The sequence below is a fragment of the Pavona decussata genome, unplaced genomic scaffold, assembly GCF_977016875.1.
Source record: "Pavona decussata unplaced genomic scaffold, jaPavDecu1.1 SCAFFOLD_469, whole genome shotgun sequence".
NCBI classification, from domain to species: domain Eukaryota; kingdom Metazoa; phylum Cnidaria; class Anthozoa; order Scleractinia; family Agariciidae; genus Pavona; species Pavona decussata.
The window spans coordinates 255,257-274,248 of NW_028145807.1; positions in this window are offsets into that span (position 1 = coordinate 255,257).

The following is an 18,992-nucleotide window of genomic DNA, read 5'->3' on the forward strand; positions in this document are numbered from 1 at the left end:
CTTTGCAAGAATAAAAACTTGACACTGTATCCAAGCAACAGCTTTCCCAATGCTCACCAAGGACTTGACACTTATCCCTACAGAGCACAGTGAAGACTTAACAATCTCTGCAGAGCCTGTCTTTCGTGAAGTTAAGAAGCCTCTGTTAGCAGTGATGGGAGAATCGAAATAACACTAGTCTTGAAGACCAGCTCGCAATTCCGACAAAAGAAAACAATAAGATATAATTAATGTAATTTCGCGGAATCGATGACACTTACGTCACTTCGCGAGATGTTCCATGTTTTCTAAGAAGCTGAGACCAAGTTGTTGTGCGAGTCATTTTTGGAGCATTGATTGAACTGAGCTCCATTTGTTTTCTCACAACATCCGCAAAACCTATAAGGAATACGAAAAATTTTCTCAATTAAAAAATATTATTTAGCACCAATTAACAATCTAACATGAAGCCCTCCAAACACTCCTAGAAAGTCATGTTAACTAATAGCAGAATTTGTCTTCCCTTTAACAAAACGATCCGTTCTTGCAGAATGATTTCTTCGCCTTAAACTCTTGTAATTCTATCGTTTAAACCGTATCGGTATCAAGTAAAGACAAGTTACTGGAGTTTCTTTGAACTTGCATACGATTTGCGCAGTTTAGTAGAATCGACAGCACCATGGCACTTTGTGTTTCTGTTTTTTTTTTGTTTTTTGTTTTTTTGTTTTTTTCTTTAACGGAAAGCCTCAATGTGCATGAAACGGACCAAAAAAGTGCAGCAGAACGTAAAGCGGAAGTTCGTTCTTTCGGCGGGCTTTGACAAGTTGCGATTGTGTGACTTAATTTTATTTGTTGATATTAACACGTACAGGTAGTGGAAATGGAAATAGCAGTGGAATAGTAGTAAAAATATCTTGTCATGCCTGACTGGCGGGATATCAACCGAACTGAACTGTACCGAAGCACTAATGAGAATATAATAATAATAAAAATAATAATAATAATAATAATAATAATAATAATAATAATAATAATAATAGGGTATATATTTTTATTACATCAGTGCAAATTGTTCTTTTACCTTCTGAAACAAACCCATATGAATTAGCTTTTATATATGAGATGTTGATATTTTACAATTTTATGACAGCAAACTGTAAAATCACACAGGTTTTAATAGAATCAAACTGTATCTAGTGGATTTTATTTTTGTAAAATAAAGTTATCATAATAATAATAATACAAATAATAATAATAATAATAATAATAGGGTATATATATTTTTATTACATCAGTGGAAATTGTTCTTTTATCTTCTGAAACAAACCCATATGAATTAGGTTTTATATATGAGATGTTGATATTTCACAATTTTATGACAGCAAACTGTAAAATCACTCAGGTTTTAATAAAATCAAACTGTATCTAGTAGATTTTACTCTTGTAAATAATAAGGTTATCATTATAATATTAATAATAATAATATTAATAATAATAATAATAATAATAATAATAATAATAATAATAATAATAATAAAATCATTGATTAGATGAGAACTGAGGCACTTTATTTTGTATGATCTGACCAATAGCGTCAGGATAAGACCATTTTTGGCAATTCTCGTTTCTGGTCAGTAATTAGACCGTTTAACTTTTCCCGTTTGTCAATACGACAATAATCTATCACCATGGATCCAGTGAAATTTGTTGCTGAGTTGGAAATTGAGAAACGTTCTATTAGTAGCAGGTCAGTTGGCGTTGCTTTTTCGTCTAAAGATTATAAGGCACAGGGGTTTGTAAATGATGGTAGCCTGGTTTCCTTTACGTCCAACTTGAAGAGGCAACAGAAACAAGATGTCCTGTATTCCACTCTGCTTGCGCAACTGGCAGCAAACAAGAAACACGACCGCTTTATTGACACTGAAAAGTGGTGCAACGTTTATACTGACGTTTTGAGAAACGTTGGATGGGTCCTACAAGACTTCAAGTTCGAGAAATACCAGTCTTCTCAGTCTGATCTCAAGATTTCCCAAATAACGGTCGAGCTTCTGGCTGCCCTGATTGAACAAGAAACAGATTTAATGGAAGTCCTGAAGGCAACTATCGATAACCTGGAAAAGCCTGCAGACGCGATCACTCTGTTTGGTTCCAGTAGCGCCTCCGAGAAGCATGGAAACTTCCAAATTATGCCGTGTGTAGCTGACAAGAATAACCAGATCACTGTGGCCTTCCTTGGTTCATTTTTCCAGGCTAGTCATGTGTCCGACGACTTCTTCTTCATGACGTATTCCAAGCAGGACATAGGCCTTTTCAAGGCAGTTCAGAGTTTTACCTTAGACGATAACAAATATGGCAAAGTCCGTGGTAACGTTATTGAGAAGCTGGGAGAAACAGTCAAGAAGGATATTGACGAAATTGACGTATAAACTGTTAATATTAATTACTACTTCTGAACGTTATAGCTCAGCATTTGAAGTGTAACTAATCGTCTCTACATACAAACTGTAAGAGAAAGCAAAAGCATTGTTCATACCGTAAAATTTCTACTCAAGTAATGAACACGGGACTATTTCTGTGGATTATCACTTACATCTACTCAGTGCAAGCGCCGTATACATGTCCTAATGTTTAAGTTTCAGTAATTTTATTAACAGGAAGCGTTACTTGGTATATAACTAATCATATCTCTAGAACTTTAGATCTTGGTTACTTGTTACGAGAAGCTTCAAAATAAACATGTGTTGATGTTCCTGAACAGGGGTCTATAAATTTCTGTACGTTGACACGTTTTTGTTTTCAACTTGTATCTCTTCTCTTACCCCTGTGTCTCCTGAGGCTGTGGATTAAATCCCAAACTGGGACCATTCAAATGAAAGATGCTAAGCAGTACTTTCCTGTGGTGCTGTTTATTATGCTAAACACTGGGTGGTTCTAAGTTTTAAGTCTGTGGATGAAATCCTAAACTGGGGCCATTCAAATGAAAGCTGCTATAACCAGTACTTTCCCGTGGTGCTGTTTATTATCCTATACACTGGATGGTTCTCACTTTAGAGTCTGTGGATGAAATTCCCAAGTGTGATCATTCAAGTGAAAGCTGCTGTGCGGTACTTTCCTGAGGTGCTGTTTATTATACTATACACTGGATGGTTCTAACTTTTAAGACTTTGACCATTGAAATTAAAGCTGCTAAGAAATACTTCCCATTGGATCTATACACTGGCTGGATCTAACTTTTGAGTCTGTCCCTAAAATCCTGAAGGGTGACATTTCAAATGAAAGCTGCTAAGGAGTACTTTCCTGTGGTGCTGTTTATTATGCTATACTCTGGATGGTTCTAGCGTTAGTCTGTTTGTGAAATCCTAAACTGGGACCATTCAAATGAAAGCTGCTCAGGGGCACCCAACGACAGTTTTCTCTCAGATCCTTTGAAACGCTATTTTAGGCTATCTGGAGTGCCTTTAAAGCTTTGTAGGTTCATTTCAGGGCGCGCTATAATATTTTTATCTGTGCGGTCATTCTAGGGCAACTTGTATCTTTTCGAAATTACTAGGGCATCTTTGTCCATTTTCCGAAAATCTTAGGCCTTATTTCCTACCCGAAAATCTTAGGTGACCTTTTTTCGGCACTCGAAACGACATTTTTACTAGAAATACGTGACTCGCAAAAACCTCGCGAAGCTGGGGCTGGGTGGAAAACCCTCTTTACTCGTACTGTAGCATCAAATGAGGGGATTAAAAGGGACATAGGATTTTTTTTATGAGCATGGTCTTTTCGTAGTTCCACAGGCTAGTTTGCGGTTAAAAATCTATTTCTGACGCCACGTAATGTACAGGGTGTTTCAAAAGTTCGTGGACATTTTAAAAAGTCTATACTTCATCCAGATTTCTTATATTTCTCTCCATTTTCTTGCAGATATTAACAAATCTTATTGTTTATCGATTTTCAGAACTTTTGTATGAGTCAGATAAAAATCCCCGTTGAAATAAATATTTTCCCGTCAAAAGGTACAAATCTGTAACGTGTGTGTTTCTGTACTTTCCCGCCATTTTTGTCTGTTTTCAGTAGCAACTACATACTGTAGATTTTCCACGTCTTGGTATAATTTTTAATTATGAACCCTAAAAATGCAGTCTATTTAAGAGCACAGGCAGCAATTCTAGGATCATCTGGAGTATCTGTTCGAGAAACGGCTAAAATACTGCAAAAAAGCAAGAGCTGGGTAGCGAAGTGGTATTACAGGTTTACAAGAGTTTTACGACAAGCCAAGAAGTGGTCGACCATCAGTCCTTGACAGAACGGCAAAGAAAGTTATAGAAAAAAGCAAAGTATAAAAGAGGAAATTCTACAAGAAAAATCAGCAAGCAACTGAAGAACAAAGGTCTGCCTGGATCTGCACCAACAGTGTGGAGGTATATGTCAAGAAAAGGATAAACCTTTGAGACGAAAAAGAGCTTCCACTTCTGAGCAACAACCAGAGGAAAGCTCGCTTAGTATTCGCTTATAAATATCATAAATTTACAGCAGATGAACGGGAAAATTCTCTTTAGCGATGAGTACCTTAAAAAGGCCTTTTTCATTTTCCGAACCCTAAAAACGATAGCGTATGGGGCTCACAGGAGAGTCAAGTTCCGCCATCGTACCAATTTAAAGGAAGCGCCAAATGGATGGTTTGGGGTGGCATGACAGGCCGCGGCCTTACTTCCCTACATTTCATCCCGCAAGGACAGACTGTAACGGCAGAGTATTACATCACAAAAATCTTTGAGAGAGAAATGAAGCCTCTTTTCAGCCGAAGATCTACAACAGAAGAGCCTGTAAAACGAAAGCTTTTTAAAAACAATAGCAGTGCGACCCTCGTTCAAGAAGGCGCACCAGCTCATACGGCGAAAGCAACACAGCAGTGGTGCAAGAGAAACCTCCCGAATTTTATCCAAAAAGATGAGTGGCCAGCAAATTCACCTGACCTTAACCCCATTGAAAACCTATGGAGCATCATCGACGAAGCTGCATACAGAGATCCGATCCCTAAGACGATGGGAAAACTAGAATCAAGGTTACGCAACGCCTGGCAGAACATACCGCTAGCAAGCCTAAGGGAGCTAGCTCGTTCCATGCCGCAACGGCTCAAAAACGTTATACAGAACAATGGGGGCACTCTGGATATTGATGTTTCAACAGTGGTCAAAGGAAACAATGTACATAAAACTGGAAAACCTTCATTAATATCTGATTTCTAAAACTATCAATTATTTGTATTAAAATAAAGTGTCCACGAACTTTTGAAACACCCTGTACAACAGGCGTGCAGCGCTGTCGTGTTCGATAAATTTATTTCCCACGTAAAATTATTTTACCGCGGCCACAAAACGTGTAATTTCTTCAATTCAATCTTTCACAAAAAAGATTTCTAAAAGAAAGGGAAAAGATTCTGGAGAGATAATTCTGTATCCAGTGAATATTGATGAACATTGCAGTTGAAATTTGATCATGCACGCTTTTTTTTTCCGATGTATGCAAATTTTTTTCAGACGACGCCAGACAGTCTGACGTCATTCATACTTTGTTTGCGCACTGTTGCCAGGCAACAGCACGGACACCTTCACGGAAATATATAAACATATAAATACATGTTCGGCTCGAATTCGCACGGCTTAGCTCCCGAGCGCGGCCTTCGGCCCGACAAATTTATTAACCTCGCTTCGCGAGGAATCAATCCGAAAACACTAGGCCTAAAGTTTTCCATATCACGAAAGTTCGAAGTGAAAATTCCCTTTAGAAAATTATAGGGGATTAAAAGCCTTCCGAACAGATAATTTACCGAAACGATCTGTTGGGTGCCCCTGGCTACTGAGCAGTGCTTTCCTGTGGTGCTATTTATTATGCTATACACTGGGTGGTTCTAACTTTTGAGTCTGTGTGTGAAATCCTAAAGTGTGACCATTCAAATGAAAGCTACTGAGCAGTACTTTCCTGTGGTGCTGTTTATTATGCTGTAAAAGGTGATACTAACTGTTGAGTCTGTGGATGAAATCCTAAACTGGGACCATTTAAATGAAAGCTACTGAACAGTACTTTCCTGTGGTGCTGTCTATTATGCTATACACTGGGTGGTTCTAGTTTTTTGAGTCTGTGGATGAAATCCTAACCTGGGACCATTCAAATGAAAGCTGCTAAGCAGTACTTTTCCATGGTGCTGTTTATTATGCTATACACTGGGTGGTTTTAGCTTTTGAGACCAGTACCATTCAAATGAAAGCTGCTAAGCAATACTTTCTATTGGTGCTATACACAGGGTGGATCTAACCTTTGAGTCTGTGGGTGAAATCCTAAGGTTTGACCATTCAAATATAAGCTACTGAGCAGTGCTTTCCTGTGGTGCTATTTATTATGCTATACACTGGGTGGTTCTAGCTTTTGAGTCTGTGTGTGAAATCCTAAAGTGTGACCATTCAAATGAAAGCTAGTGAGCAGTGCTTTCCTGTGGTGCTATTTATTATGCTATACACTGGGTGGTTCTAACTTTTGAGTCTGTGTGTGAAATCCTAAAGTGTGACCATTCAAATGAAAGCTACTGAGCAGTACTTTCCTGTGGTGCTGTTTATTATGCTGTAAAAGGTGATACTAACTGTTGAGTCTGTGGATGAAATCCTAAACTGGGACCATTTAAATGAAAGCTACTGAACAGTACTTTCCTGTGGTGCTGTCTATTATGCTATACACTGGGTGGTTCTAGTTTTTTGAGTATGTGGATGAAATCCTAACTGGGACCATTCAAATGAAAGCTGCTAAGCAGTACTTTCCTGTGGTGCTCTTTATTACGCTATACACTGGGTGGTTCTAGCTTTTTGAGTCTGTGGATGAAATCCTAAACTGGGACCATTCAAATGAAAGCTGCTAAGCAGTACTTTTCCATGGTGCTGTTTATTATGCTAAACACTGGGTGGTTCTAGCTTTTGAGACCAGTACCATTCAAATGAAAGCTGCTAAGCAATACTTTCTATTGGTGCTATACACAGGCTGGATCTAACCTTTTGAGTCTGTGGGTGAAATCCTAAGGTTTGACCATTCAAATAAAAGCTACTGAGCAGTGCTTTCCTGTGGTGCTATTTATTATGCTATACACTGGGTGGTTCTAACATTTGAGTCTGTGTGTGAAATCCTAAAGTGTGACCAACATTATTCATCATGTTGATAACTGTGATTATTTTGACGAAGAAACATTCAAACGATTAATGCAGACATATAAAGAGACTAATTTCTCAATTCTACATTTAAATATACGAAGCATTTTAAATAAGCACGACGATCTAGTCGCTTATCTTGATTCTCTAGAATATAAATTTTCAGTAATAGAGTTAACAGAAACATGGTTAAAAAATGAAAATATAAATGATTTTTCTTTGTCACAATACAGCTTTACAGGTAAAGTACGTGATCAAAAGCCCGGAGGCGGTATAGGTTTATATATACACCAATCATGCCAGTTCAGAGAAAGGAATGATCTTTCTATTAATGTTGATGACATAATATAATCGCAGTTTGTAGAATTAACAGAACCAAATAATATCATTGTGGGAGTTATATATAGACCTCCAAATGATAAGTTAGATCAGTTCAAGCAAAGTTTATCTGAAATACTTCAAAAAATTGATTTACAAAAAAAGAAATGCTACATTATGGGGGATTTCAATGTCAATCAACTGAAAGTTGAAGAAAGTCGGCATTCAAATGATGTCTTAAATTGCATGTTTTCATCCTCTTTTTACCCGCTAATTTCGAAACCGACAAGAATAACAAGTAGAAGTGCAACTTAAATCGATAACATTTTCGTTAACAGTCTAGTAGATAACTTCACTAGTGGTTTACTTTCTACTGATCTCTCTGACCACCTACCCATATTACAAATAACAATTTCGCTAACCCAAAATACAACAAAGAAAAAGACAAAACATAGGAAAATCACAAACAAAACTCTCGACCTCTTAAACCAGAAACTAGAATGTGAAAAATGGGAACAAATATATGGAGAGGAAAATCCGCAACACGCATATACTTATTTTTTATAACACACTTTTTAACGCATTTGATAAAAGCATTCGTCTAGTTAACAATACCAATAGCTACCACAAAGCCAGTCAAACACCCTGGATTACAAAAGGTATTTTAACGTCTAAATGGATTAAAAACAAGCTATACAAAAAATATATTGACGATCCAACTGAAGTAAATGAGAAAACTTACAAAAGATTTCGAAACAGATTTAACGGAATCAAAACAATGGCAAAGAAATTGACTACCGTGACAAACTTAATGAGTTAAAAGGAAATTTAAGACACACGTGGAAATTGATAAATGAAATAATTAACAAAACTAAATCGCAATCAGAGTTACCGGATAACTTCGTAAAGGATGATAAAACGATTTCTGACCCAACTGAAATAGCTGAACGCTTTAATGAGTACTTTATTAACATAGGGCCTAATTTAGCTAATAAAATACCAGCAAGTTTTAGGGATTTCAGCTTGTATTTAGGTGAGAGTAATCAAAACTCCATGTTCTTGGATGCAATCACGGAGAACGAAGTGGCGACAGAAATAGGTCAATTAGACGGAAATAAATCAGGTGATTTTGATGAGATATCTCCAAAAGTTGTGAAAGCAGTTTCAAAACACATAGTAAAACCTTTGACGCACGTATATAATCTGTCGTTTGTCAAGGGCATTGTCCCTTCTGAACTTAAAAAAGCAGTCGTTACACCAGTATTTAAATCAAACGACAAAGAATCATTTTCAAACTATCGACCGATTTCAGTTCTACCATGCTTCTCAAAGATTTTAGAGACACTAACGTATAAGAGAGTTGTCAAATTTTTGGATAAGCATAGTATTCTAAGTGAAAATCAGTACGGTTTTCGGAAGAAGCGTTCGACAAATCTCGCTACAATGAAACTTCAAAGATATCAAAAGCCATTGACGATAAGGAATATACCATGGGTGTGTTCTTAGATCTCTCAAAAGCATTCGACACAGTAAATCACAATATCCTATTATATAAACTTGAACACTTTGGCATAAGAGGAGTTGTATTAGAATGGTTCAAGAATTATTTGTCGAATCGAGAACAAATTGTCAAATATAAATTGACCATCTCAAACGGCTTGACGATAAAATGTGGAGTACCACATAGCTCTGTTTTAGGACCTCTTTTGTTTTTGATCTATGTTAATGATATAACTAAATCCTCTCAGATACTGTCTTTTATACTATTTGCAGATGACACGAACTTATTCTTTAGTCATAAAGATCTAGAAACATTATATAAAATGATGAATCAAGAACTTAAACAGGTATCTTTATGGTTAGATGCAAATAAGCCATCTCTTAATGTCAATAAAACACAATTCATGATTTTCAAAACTAAAAAGAGTAAATTGAGTTATAAAGTAAACGTGATTATTAATGAACAACCAATAAATCAAGTGAACTACACCAAATTTCTAGGATTATACATTGATGAAGAACTCACTTGGAAATACCATATTAACCATGTCACAATGAAAGTGGCAAAAATGACAGGCATAATGGCCAAAGCAAGACATTTCTTACCTCTTAAAACACTACTCACATTGTACAACACCATGATCTACCCATATTTAACATATTGCAACATTATTTGGGCGAGCACGTACCCGACTAGATTAAAGCCTATCCTCAGGATACAGAAAAAAACTCATCAGGATTATAAGCTTCGCCAATTATACAGAAAAATCTGGACCACTGTTCAAGTCATTGAAAATACTGAGGATCTTTGAATTAAATACGTACCTGACGGCAGTTTTCATGTATTCATATAACCATGACAAATTACCAGCATTCTTTGATAACTTTTTTCAAACTAATGAAAGTATACATTCCTATAATACGCGATCTTCGTCAAAGGTACATATCGAATTTAGAAGAACAAATTATGGCAAATTTTCTATAAAGTTTAAGGGAGCAATTACATGGAACAGCCTTCGCATCGAAATTAGAAACATAAGTTCGTTTAATACATTCAAAACCAAACTTAAAGAGTATGTTCAAGATCATCTTTCATAATCGTTTTCGTTTACAATAAGTAACATGTTAGTCAAGAAATAGCTTTCCAATTAGTAATGTAAAACAAGAAGTCCGCCTTCTGTTATTAACTGATTTACATATCAATTTAAATAACTTTAAGCGGGGATCTTTTAAGAAGCTCAACAGAGCTTGCTGGATCTCCTGCCTTTTGATGTAACAGCTTATTTTAAAACAAAATGGTAAATCAAGGCACTTCTTCTTCACCATTCAAATGAAAGCTACTGAGCAGTGCTTTCCTGTGGTGCTATTTATTAAGCTATATACTGGGTGGTTCTACCTTTTGAGTCTGTGTGTGAAATCCTAAAGTGTGACCATTCAAATGGAAGCTACTGACCAGTATTTTCCTGTGGTGCTGTTTATTACGCTATACACTAGGTGGTTCTGGTTTTTTGAGTCTGTGGATGAAATCCTAACCTGGGACCATTCAAATGAAAGCTTCTAAGCAGTACTTTCCCATGGTGCTGTTTATTATGCTATACACTGGGTGGTTCTAGCTTTTGAGACTAGTACCAATCAAATGAAAGCTGCTAAGCAATACTTTCCATTGGTGCTATACACAGGGTGGATCTAACCTTTGAGTCTGTGGGTGAAATCGAAAAGTTTGACCATTCAAATGAAAGCTATTGAGCAGTACTTTTCTGTGATGCTGTTTATTCAATATTCAAATAAAAGCCCTTATGCAATATTATCCATTGGTGCTGGTTATTATGTTGTACATCGTGGTTCTAAATTGGGACTCTTTGGGTGAAATCCTAAAGGGTGACCATTACAATGAAAGCTATTGAGCAGTACTTTCCTGTGGTGCTATTTTATATGCTGTACAAGGTTGCTCTAACTTTTGAGTCTGTTAATGAAATCCTAAAGTGTGACCATTCAAATGTAGGCTACTGAGAAGTACGTTCCTGTGGTGCTATTTTATATGCTGTACAAGTTTGTTCTAACTTTTTAGTTTGTGGGTGAAATCCTAAAGTGTGACGCGGGCATCCAAATGAAAGCTGCGTGCTAAGCAATACTTTCCTGTGGTGTTGTTTATTATGCTGTAATATTTATTTTTAGGCTAGCCTAAAAGCGGAGCTCCACAATTAACATTTTTATAACGACATAATTTTTTTTTAATAAGGTATAAGTCCGTTTATTGAATTACCTCTCTTGGCCTGCTCAATCGATGAAAATAGTATGGAAAAGTGACATGACCGATTCAGAGAAAGCTCTTCGAAGCCCCTTGAACAACTTTCTTTGTCAATTTTGCAAAAAAAAAAAGTAATAATAATAATACTAATAAAAAATCAGAACGTTCTTGTGTTGTTCTCTTGAACTTGTTACTTGGGCCGTGAGGCGGACCGAGTTAAGGTTTCGGTAGCATTATCAAATTAATTCTTTTCTCTTTTTGGGGTCGTGATGGGCCGAGAGATAAGACTTCGGGCCACGAGTTATTGTTCTCGGTCTCGTTTTTTGTACTCGGCTGGTACGAGTTACATTTTCTGTCGTGTTATCAAATTCTTTAAATTCTCGGTCGCGTTCTTTGTTTTCGGGCCGTGAGGAGTGTTTACAATATGCGAGCCAGACGTGCGAGGCATGCCAGGCATGAACAACCCCAACATAAACTGCTAACCGTTAAGCTAACCAGCGAGCTATTTAAGCTAACCTAAGTGCTATTTACGGTAACTGTAGTGCTCTTTAAGCTAACCGGAGTGTTTTTTAGGCTAACCCGAGTGCCTCAAGGTTAGTTTTGTTTAACCGAAAATTTGGCAACTAAATCAGTCTATGACCTCGCGGGCGAAGATAGATAGATAGATAGATAGATAGATAGATAGATAGATAGATAGATAGATAGATAGATAGATAGATAGATAGATAGATAGATAGATAGATAGATAGATAGATAGATAGATAGATAGATAGATAGATAGATAGATAGATAGATAGATAGATAGATAGATAGATAGAAACAAACAACTGAATGGTAAAGACGAGAACAATGAGGAAGTATACCGTCTACTACCAAGTGACCCCACGTACGATTTTCTGGAGAGAGTTAAAGTTGTAGTCCGTGAACCTTGACCAAAGGTGTGATCAATGATGATACGGCCAACTTCTTGGTGGTTGCTAACGCACGCCCAGCTAACATCTACTTTCTACCGAAAATTCACAAGCCACAACGTCCACCACCAGCGCGTCCAATTTGCAACACGATCAACTCACCAACTGCTAACATCTCTAAATGGGTTGATGACCAATTCCAACCACTGGTGAAGAAATTACCTTCCCATCTGAAGGATGACAACGATTTCTTACGCAAACTGGTAGAAATCAACAACACCGAGACACTACCACCGGAAACATTACTGGTCTCCTGGGATGTTAAGTCCCTATATACGAACATCCCACATGCTAGTGGGATGGGAGCATGTGAGTACTATATGCGTGCACACGGCTTTAATGAGAATAAAATCAGCACTATTTTGAGATTCATCAATCTAGTACTCACATGCAATAATCTAACATTCCAGGGGAACCATTTTGTTCAGCAGACAGGTACCGCGATGGGGACGAAGATGGCTCCTACGTATGCCAATCTGTTTATGGGACACTTAGAAGAACAACTGCTTGACCAAACTACGCTGAAACCTCTCATCTGGTTCCGCTTTATCGACGATATTTTTTTCCTGTGGACATTCGGCCGTATAAAACTCAATCAGTTTTATGAACAATGTAACAACTTCGATCCACACATCAAATTTGAACAATCAGTATCATCCAGTGACATACCCTTTCTTGACGTCAACGTTATCCTACAAGATGGCAAAATCATAACCGATCTTTACACCAAACCAACCGACACACACCAATACCTCAACTGGACTAGTTGCCACCCACGACACACCAAAACCGCAATTCCTTACAGCTTAGCCTTAAGACTTCGCCGCATCTGTTCCACGGAAGATTTCTTCAAAAAGCGGACCGATCAACTACACAACATCCTCCTTGATCGTGGTTACAAGGAAAAGCTGATTAAAGACTCAATCAGCAAAGCGCGACAAGTCTCCAGGGAACAAGCTTTACGAACGGATATCGAAAAAAAGGGCAACGATAGGGTACCTCTTGTAGTCACGTATAATCCAGCTCTAGAAGACCTCCGTAGAATCATTAAAGTCCACCAGCCAATCCTTCATACGTCACAAAGATGTACTGATGTTTTTTCTCAGCCCCCAATAATTGCCTATAGGAAAGGGAGGAACCTAACACAAATACTCACAAGCAAGCGACTAACACCTCTAAACAGCGCAGAATCTGAGCTAGCTAACAACCGCCTATCCCAACTTCCAATCAATACCCCAAACCCAACTGAAACTGAATGCGTAATATGTCACCGCACCTTCAACAGTAACAAAAATCTGAAGATTCATTTTACCCACAGACACAAGCAACGTCCAGTTGATTCTAATACACAACCTGGATTCTGGCCTTGTAACAATGACTCCAGATGTGCCTGTTGTAAGACTTATGGTTTCTTTACGCAAAATATCGTAAGCACTACTACCGGAGAAAGAGTATCAATTAGGGAGAACACTACGTGTCAAACGTCCAACGTTGTTTATCTAGTAACCTGTGAGAAATGCAAGGAACAATATGTTGGAGAAACAGGGAACTGTATACGTTTGCGTGCAAACCAACACCGTTCGGATATTCAAACCGGTCACAAGAATATTCCCACAGTCAGACATTTTAGGGCCTGTGGCCTTAAATATTTTAAATTAACTGAGCTAGAGGGGGTACGAAATAGTGACGTTGCAATCAGAAGAGCCAGAGAGAGCTTTTGGATTAACAAATTGAAACCCGTGATAAATAATTGACTGTAATCATGTAAAGTTCCTTATAGTTGTCATTTTGTATGATCACCGTGACCTAATCTTAATTTACACGTGCGCGCGTGCCTTTAATCTATTTGAACTTGTCACGTTATCGCTATTTCGTCATAGTTAACCGTTTATTGTAAGTGCATTATTTGAATTCATATTGACCTAACCGTTACCGTTGTTGTCAAACTAGTGTACGCTCCTGAGGAAGGCCGCGACGGCCAAAACGTAGAGCGAATACAGCTAATGACCTATATGAAGTTGGTTTCTTGACCTTTACAATTAGTTTAGATAGATAGATAGATAGATAGATAGATAGATAGATAGATAGATAGATAGATAGATAGATAGATAGATAGATAGATAGATAGATAGATAGATAGATAGATAGATAGATAGATAGATAGATAGATAGATAGATAGATAAATAAAGATTCTTACGTTTAGTATAGAAAAGCAATCAATGTAGAAACGGTTTCTCAGTTTCTGTCTTCAAAATGAAAGGTGAATAAAAAATGCTTTCCCCTGAATTACATTTAAAAATATGAACAGCGAAACATTGAAAAACGTACAAGGATATAAACGTACGCGTGATGCGTAACGTTACTCTAGATCCGGGGGGGGAGGGGGTGGCACTCAACAGATGCTTGGGTAGGGAGGTGCGGCCCGGGCGTTCAAACCCTGACCCTGCTTAAGACACAATTCTCTGATTTCCCTATCCCGTTTAAGACAGAAATCAAAATTTTCAGGCTTTTCTAAGACATTTAACCCCAAATCACACCCTGTTTCAGATTAGAATGAAATAAGAATACACTAGTTTCTTACTGTATTTTAAGGCATTGGCAATCACAATCTGTTTAAGCCTTTGGATCATGTAGGGATACCCTATTTAAGACAGAAAGTGATGAAATAGATACCCTGTTCAAGACAAAACACCCTGAAAACCATACCCTATCGGGCCGCACGTCCCCGTAATGACACATAAGGGAGTACCCCCCCCCCCCCCCCCGGTCTGGGGTCTGGATCATACCGAAAATTAGGATCCGTCATTGACCCGGCGTCACATACTGCATATTAGGACCGTACAAATGGTTTCTGTCTCTGAACGAAAAGTGAAACTCTGCGTAAGGATTAAAGCCCGGGGATTATAAAAAGCATTCGTATGACAAATGTCGCTTTCCCCTGTACTTCATTCTGACTGCAAGAAATGCAATTCTATCTGGTGGTTACTTATTGCCTCACTATATTTTGTATCTATCTATTTGGTAGCCTGCGAGCAAGCTCTCCTGGGAGTGGGGGGCGGAAGGGAGAAAGAGGATCCACCCCCAGGAGAGCTTGCTCGAAAGCTATCTATTTGGGGAAATTGGCGATGCTGGAGGTTATCACTGTTAAAAGATTGTAGGCTTTACGCACCACACAGTCAAATATGGCTTGAGTATAAGATGGAAACAGCTTCTTGTTGTTTTAGTTTTCAAAAGCGTAGTCAGACACACATGCCGCTCATATGATTTCAAGATGCAAGATGCAAGATGGGATTTACCGTTTTTTTTTTACTTTGTTCGTTAGGCTAGATAGTATATCTAAAGTGTACAGCTGCCATCTTATTCAATGTAATGTTGGTCATGAAACAGGTTATCTGGTACTACTGATAAATTCATTATGAAGCACACAATAACGTTAGAATTGAATAAACAAAGGAATTTATAAACAATCGTTTACTCAATTCAGGACTGTCAAATCAGGAATCTAACCACATTAGGACATCTTTTTTTTTTGTTGTTGTTGTTTTTACTGTTGCTGCTCCTTAAAATTGGAATTCGTTACCTTCCTATCTTTTGCATAATCTTAACAACGGAGGCCACTATTTCGCTAACATTTGAAACAGCATCCGAAAACTCGGTTAAAAAAAAGCACTTCCGAACTTCCCAACAAAGAAACAAGCACAAAATGATATTAACCTGCGCCATCGTGGCTCCAACAAACGGACTTCCCGTTCTCACATGTATTTCTTGACGCTGTTAATTTGGTTGGCCGGTTGAATGACGTGAAATTAAAATTTAAAAAAATGTTCAAGATTACGATGAAACGATTTGCTACGTTTTGTTAACGATTGGACTGACATCAGTAGCGCAAAAAATGCTACAAGCCAACAGCGGGGGTGAGATAGAAATTTGTCGCAACCGATTAGTACGAGTGGGTTAGGGAAGGGAAATTAAGAATTTGAGCGCCCCATTCAAGCTTGCATAACTTCTTGAAAGTAGATAGCGGCCTATCATTTGTTTTTTGATTTTTGATTTTTTTTTTTTTTTTTTCATTTAGACCAACAACTCAGAGGAGCACAGATGGGTAGGTTTACTCGTTTGTTATTCAGACTTTCCTTAACCAGTGCAGTTTTAATTTTTCCTAGTTCCTTCTCAAAAAAGCAATAAAATACAGTCTATTAAATTCCAATATATACTGTTCGTAGTGCTACAAATCGCAAAGGTTTAAATTTGATTGCATTTCATCCCTTTTTTGGAAACTGCATTTCTGTGCAAGATTCCTTTTTATGTTTACAAATTATATCTGCCTTATACTCCCAGACTCAGAGTAATATGTTGGATGTGTTTGTTGTTGGTCCTTTTCCTTGCTCCTTACATAAACCCTAACCCTAACCCTCCATATAGTCCCCCAATCATCCATATAGTAACCCATACAGAAATGATGCAATGTCTGTAAACTGTCCATCGCATACATTTATTTACATGAAAAAGTTAATGTTTTACTAAATGTAGTTGGCACATCAGACTAAGCGTCAGGATATAAAAAAATGGGAAGAGTGTCCAATGGTTTCCATTTTGAATGAGGTGGAACTGTAATAGCTTGTAGCATATGAGACTGATACAGACTAAATTAAATTTCCCTGTCTCTAAAGAAGCTGAAAGAAATAAACACATGGAGGGTAACTTATATTATTTTATAAAATAATACAACATGGATCATTGGTTTTGTTCATTACTAACATTTTATTTAGAAAACTTTTATACCTGCCAACTCTCACGCATTATGCATGAGTCTCGCGCCTGCGGACTAAATTAAAGTAATCGATCTCACGCATCAAGGACAATTTTTTACACATGACTCACAAAACCGGACGAGTTGTTCTTTAACACATGATTAATAACACAATTTCAATTCAAATTCCCGTGAAAAGGCGCTTAATGTTGACTTTGTGTCCTAACTGTATTACAGTACACTGAAATTTTTGCAAAAGCTTTCAAACGGCTACAATCCGTTCGAATCAGAAGTGTTCAAAGGTCGTCGGAACATCTTCGGACATTTTCGGCCACGTTCGGAAGTCTTCGGAAAATAGTTGGAAATCTTCGGAACAAGTTGAAGACGAAAATCTCACGTATTTGACCCAGAAAAAGTTGGCAGGTATAAACTTTGTAATTTAAAGGAATAAGAATACATGTAACCTCAACTAAACTTCTGTTTAATTTACCTTGTATGAAATTGAGATGAAGCTTCTCGGGTTTTTAAATCCAGAAAAAATTTTGGTCAAAGTCAGACATTAATTAAGTGGTTAGAAATTTAAAACCATTATACATTGGTGAGTGTTTTTTCCACTTTTCTCATGCATTCTGAAAAGAAATCGTTGAAAAGAAATGTGCACTGTAATTATTATTGGGTACTTCAAGTCCATGCATTACACTGCAATAAAACATGTGCCCTGTGCCTGAGTCAGGCTTTATTGAGTTATGTACAATCATGTGATTGAATGATACAATACATGACCTAAATAAACGAATCTTTCTTTTGCTTTTAGTCTTACATGCAGAAGAAGCGGCAGGTTCAGCCGGCAGAGGTGATGGTAAGTTACTTATAAGAGAACATAGATGAATCATGTTGTGAACGCGTTTTGACATTAGGGAATTGTAAAAGATAACTAGTCCCTTTTACTTCAGCTACTGTCAGTAGCAATTAACTCACGTTTTAAAAGTTATTTCAGCACAATTTGTGCATTTAGTCATGTTTACTATTGAATTCCCTAATTTACAAGACATTTGTTTGTTAGCTTTCGACAAAACAAAGATTGCAATGTTATGCATTTTACTGTCATAAAATACCCATAGTAACTTTAGAGTATGAGAAAAATATTATTTGACAACCCAAATCTCAGTTGCAAGTACTGTCTATAGAGAATCAAATATTAACATAATAATATTATTATCCCGAGAAATTGGGCATACTTAATCACCTTATCCTTAGGTAAGGAGGCTGTAGGCCATTCTGGCTAAAATCACAGGATATTCTGCAAGATTGAGCGGAATAATCATTTATTCAACACATTGATAACAAAGTACAGGTTTTAATTGCATAAAATTAGCTCAGGAGACAATGTTTGTTTTGAAATTTTTCTCCCCAGCACATAAAATTACATACAGCATATGGTATTAACTGCAGGACACGAAGACCATTACCATATTAAAGCTGCAGTGTTACAGTGTGTTGAATAAGAAAATTACTTGTTGGCGTCCTATAAATGAAATTTAACATTTAAGTCTGTATGAAATAGAAGCCATGTGATGCTTTTAAATCTTTTCCACTCTGATCAAGTATATACTTGCTCAACCAATCACAAATTAAAATTAAATTGCAGAATCTAGTTAAATAAGAACTAAATAATTATATAGCAGAGGAACCTCCAGTGTTGAGAGAAGGTAAGTCATTACAAAAATGAGAAAGATCAATAAAATAGTAAATTATAAAGTAGCAGTCAAATGATAGTTGCAAGCTCAAGTTTTTTGTGTTGATAGTTGTTTTGCTCTTTCACTCAATGAGGGTAAATAAACTATATTATACTATATCCTGTCATTTTTATGGAGCTGGGAGTGTGTACCTTGAAGTAAATGGTACAACTCCAAAAAGGTGAACATTTTGTTACAATTACTGACTTTTGATTATATGTTTCAGAGTATGACAATATATTAAGGAATGGAGGCAAAAGTTTTCTCTTGTAACTCTTGTTTGTTGTATTATTAAGAAAAGCCAAGAC